This window comes from Syngnathus scovelli, unplaced genomic scaffold, assembly GCF_024217435.2.
Source record: "Syngnathus scovelli strain Florida unplaced genomic scaffold, RoL_Ssco_1.2 HiC_scaffold_225, whole genome shotgun sequence".
NCBI classification, from domain to species: domain Eukaryota; kingdom Metazoa; phylum Chordata; class Actinopteri; order Syngnathiformes; family Syngnathidae; genus Syngnathus; species Syngnathus scovelli.
The window spans coordinates 1-5,000 of NW_026061319.1; positions in this window are offsets into that span (position 1 = coordinate 1).

A 5,000-nucleotide genomic window follows, 5' to 3' on the forward strand; every position below is an offset into this window, starting at 1 on the left:
CTGTTCCGCCGTAAAGAGTCCGACTCGGCTGGTTCCCGATGTCGGCCAGAACTAGTGAAAATCCGGCCTCTTCCCCTGGAAGTCCGGCCGAGTTAAGGCGAATATTTCCTAAGTGCCAACGGCTGCTCAGCCTTAAAGTGTCCGACTCGGCTGGTTCCCGATGTCGGCCAGAACAAGTGAAAAATCGGCCTCTTCCCCTGGAAGTCCGGCCGAGTTCGGCGAATATTTCCTAAGTGCCAACGGCTGTTCCGCCGTAAAGAGTCCGACTCGGCTGGTTCCCGATGTCGGCCAGAACAAGTGAAAATCCGGCCTCTTCCCCTGGAAGTCCGGCCGAGTTAAGGCAAATATTTCCTAAGTGCCAACGGCTGCTCAGCCTTAAAGTGTCCGACTCGGCTGGTTCCCGATGTCGGCCAGAACAAGTGAAAATCCGGCCCTCTTCCCCTGGAAGTCCGGCGAGTTAAGGCAAATATTTCCTAAGTGCCAACGGCTGTTCCGCCGTAAAGAGTCCGACTCGGCTGGTTCCCGATGTCGGCCAGAACTAGTGAAAATCCGGCCTCTTCCCCTGGAAGTCCGGCCGAGTTAAGGCGAATATTTCCTAAGTGCCAACGGCTGCTCAGCCTTAAAGTGTCCGACTCGGCTGGTTCCCGATGTCGGCCAGAACAAGTGAATATTCGGCCTCTTCCCCTGGAGGTCCGTTCAAGATTAACGAATATTTTCTAAGTGCCAACGGCTGCTCCGCCGTAAAGTGTCCGACTCGGCTGGTTCCCGATGTCGGCCAGAACAAGTGAAAATCCGGCCTCTTCCCCTGGAAGTCCGGCCAAGTTCGGCGAATATTTTCTAAGTGCCAACGGCTGCTCCGCCGTAAAGCGTCCGACTCGGCTGGTTCCCGATGTCGGCCAGAACAAGTGGAAATTCGGCCTCTTCCCCTGGAGGTCAGTTGAAGTTTAACGAATATTTCCTAAGTGCCAACGGCTGCTCCGCCGTAAAGTGTCCGACTCGGCTGGTTCCCGATGTCGGCCAGAACAAGTGAATATTCGGCCTCTTCCCCTGGAGGTCCGGAACATTTTGGCAAATATTTCCTAAGTGCCAACGGCTGCTCCGCCGTAAAGAGTCCGACTCGGCTGGTTCCCGATGTCGGCCAGAACAAGTGAAAATTCGGCCTCTTCCCCTGGAAGTCCGGCCGAGTTCGGCGAATATTTCCTAAGTGCCAACGGCTGTTCCGCCGTAAAGAGTCCGACTCGGCTGGTTCCCGATGTCGGCCAGAACAAGTGAAAATCCGGCCTCTTCCCCTGGAAGTCCGGCCGAGTTAAGGCAAATATTTCCTAAGTGCCAACGGCTGCTCAGCCTTAAAGTGTCCGACTCGGCTGGTTCCCGATGTCGGCCAGAACAAGTGAAAATCCGGCCTCTTCCCCTGGAAGTCCGGCCGAGTTAAGGCGAATATTTCCTAAGTGCCAACGGCTGCTCAGCCTTAAAGGGTCCGACTCGGCTGGTTCCCGATGTCGGCCAGAACAAGTGAAAATCCGGCCTCTTCCCCTGGAAGTCCGGAACATTTTGGCAAATATTTTCTAAGTGCTAACGGCTGTTGCGCCGTAACGTGTCCGACCCGGCTGGTTCTCCCGGTCGGCCCGAACGAGCGAAAATTCGGCCTCTTCCCCTGGAGGTCCGGAACATTTTGGCGAATATTTCCTAAGTGCCAACGGCTGCTCCGCCGTAAAGGGTCCCACTCGGCTGGTTCCCGATGTCGGCCAGAACAAGTGAAAATTCGGCCTCTTCCCCTGGAAGTGCGGCCAAGTTAAGGCAAATATTTCCTAAGTGCCAACGGCTGTTCCGCCGTAAAGGGTACGACTCGGCTGGTTCCCGATGTCGGCCAGAACAAGTGAAAATTCGGCCTCTTCCCCTGGAGGTCAGTTGAAGTTTAACGAATATTTTCTAAGTGCCAACGGCTGCTCCGCCGTAAAGCGTCCGACTCGGCTGGTTCCCGATGTCGGCCAGAACAAGTGAAAATTCGGCCTCTTCCCCTGGAGGTCCGTTCAAGATTAACGAATATTTTCTAAGTGCCAACGGCTGTTCCGCCGTAAAGCGTCCGACTCGGCTGGTTCCCGATGTCGGCCAGAACAAGTGAAAATTCGGCCTCTTCCCCTGGAGGTCAGTTGAAGTTTAACGAATATTTTCTAAGTGCCAACGGCTGCTCCGCCGTAAAGCGTCCGACTCGGCTGGTTCCCGATGTCGGCCAGAACAAGTGAATATTCGGCCTCTTCCCCTGGAAGTCCGGCCGAGTTCGGCGAATATTTCCTAAGTGCCAACGGCTGTTCCGCCGTAAAGAGTCCGACTCGGCTGGTTCCCGATGTCGGCCAGAACAAGTGAAAATCCGGCCTCTTCCCCTGGAAGTCCGGCCGAGTTCGGCGAATATTTCCTAAGTGCCAACGGCTGCTCAGCCTTAAAGTGTCCGACTCGGCTGGTTCCCGATGTCGGGCAGAACAAGTGACAATTCGGCCTCTTCCCCTGGAAGTCCGGCCGAGTTTGGCGAATATTTTCTAAGTGCCAACGGCTGCTCCGCCGTAAATCGTCCGACTCGGCTGGTTCCCGATGTCGGCCAGAAAAAGTGACAATTCGGCCTCTTCCCCTGGAGGTCCTTTGAAGTTTAGCGAATATTTTCTAAGTGCCAACGGCTCTTGCGCCGAAAAGCGTCCGCCTCGGCTGGTTCCCGCGGTCGGCCGTAATAGGCGAAAATTCGGCCTCTTCCCCTGGAGCGACCTCCAAATTTGGGCGAAATTTTTTCTAAGTGCCTAAAGGTACCAGGGGTTTGGGTACCAGGGGTGCATTACCAACTGGTCTTTTGTCAACCCATGTACTTTTTCTAGAGTACATGGGTTGGTCCCCCCACTTAGTGTACTCATCACTTTACCCCCCTTTCGCAAAATATAGTCAGAACGAGCAATGGGGGACGCAATTGTTTTCCATGCAAATCAATTGGGCCTGGTCCGAGCGCTGGTAACGGCCGCCAGCAAGCGTCCCCTGCTCGGATAGCAGAACTGAAGAAGGCACGGCACTTCCAGAGAGAGAGAAAATTTTCTAAGTGCCACATTTCTCAAAAATTTTCAAAGTGCCACATCTCTCAAAAAATTTCTAAGTGCCACATCTCTCAAAAAATTTCTAAGTGCCACATCTCTCAAAAACTTTCAAAGTGCCACATCTCTCAAAAACTTTCAAAGTGCCACATCTCTGAAAAACTTTCTAAGTGCCACGTCTCTGAAAAATTTTCTAAGTGCCACAGCACGGCTGTGAAATATTCAAAGTCCTACAGGCATTGGCAGAATGCGCGGACGGCCGTCTGCTCCCGGCGGCCGCCGCGAAGCTACTACCCCCTCCCGGGGACGGCTGTCTGCTCCCGGCAGCCGTCCTTACCCCCCTCCCCCGTTTGCACCGCCTGAAGTTAGACCCGCCTTGGTAGGGCCCCCACCGGCCCCGGCTCGCCGGCGTTGGGTGGACGGTTCCTGCCCACTTGCGGGTCCCGGTCGCTTGGCAACCGACCGGGGAGGACCAGCCGCCTCCTTAAACACAGGCTGGAAGGGAAATCCGGTCAAGCTACGGAGGACCGGCCGCCTCCATAAACTCAGGCCGGAAGGGAAATCCAATCAAGCTACGGAGGACCGGCCGCCTCCTTAAACACAGGCCGGAAGGGAAATCCAATCAAGCTACGGAGGACCGGCCGCCTCCATAAACTCAGGCCGGAAGGGAAATCCGATCAAGTTACGGAGGACCGGTCGCCTCCCTAAACACAGGCCGGGCAAAAATCCACGAATGGCCCGTCAAGGGTAGAAGGTCATCCAAGGAAGGAGGTACCGGCCGCCTCCTTAAACACAGGCCGGGCAAAAATCTGCGAATGGCCCGTCAAGGGTAGTAGGTCATCCAAGAAAGGGGGTACCGGCCGCCTCTATTAACAGGCCGGGCAAAAATCTGCGAATGGGCCCGTCAAGGGTAGTGGGTCATCCAAGGAAGGAGGTACCGGCCGCCTCCTTAAACACAGGCCGGGCAAAAATCTGCGAATGGCCCGTCAAGGGTAGTAGGTCATCCAAGAAAGGGGGTACCGGCCGCCTCTATTAACAGGCCGGGCAAAAATCTGCGAATGGGCCCGTCAAGGGTAGTGGGTCATCCAAGGAAGGAGGTACCGGCCGCCTCCTTAAACACAGGCCGGGCAAAAATCTGCGAATGGCCCGTCAAGGGTAGAAGGTCATCCAAGGAGGGAGGTACCGGCCGCCTCCTTAAACACAGGCCGGGCAAAAATCTGCGAACGGCCCTTTAAGGGTTCTGTCTCATCCAAGAAAGGGGTACCGGCCGCCTCAGAGGCCGGAGCGAAGGGGGCGAAAGGCTGTCGATGGGGAAGGATCGGGGCCACGGCTAATCTAGCGATGCCCGCGTCGGGCGGTCACTCCGACGAATGAGCGGGGCCGAATCCGGCGCGAGGCGGCCTTCAGGCACGTGGTTCGAGACGACCTCACCCGGCTCTAGCCCGGAGGATCGGAGGCAACGGCCGTCTCCTTAAGCTAAGGCCGGACGAAAATCTGCGGATGCGGTCCATCCAAGGCAGACGGAGGTACCGGCCGCCTCGGTAAATAAAGCCCGGGCAAAAATCTGCGAACGGCCCGTCAAGGGTTCTGGCTCATCCAAGAAAGGGGTACCGGCCGCCTCAGAGGCCGGAGCGAAGGGGGCGAAAGGCTGTCGATGGGGAAGGATCGGGGCCACGGCTAATCTAGCGATGCCCGCGTCGGGCGGTCACTCCGACGAATGAGCGGGGCCGAATCCGGCGCGAGGCGGCCTTCAGGCACGTGGTTCGAGACGACCTCACCCGGCTCTAGCCCGGAGGATCGGAGGCAACGGCCGTCTCCTTAAGCTAAGGCCGGACGAAAATCTGCGGATGCGGTCCATCCAAGGCAGACGGAGGTACCGGCCGCCTCGGTAAACAAAGCCCGGGCAAAAATCTGCGAACGGCCCGTCAAGGG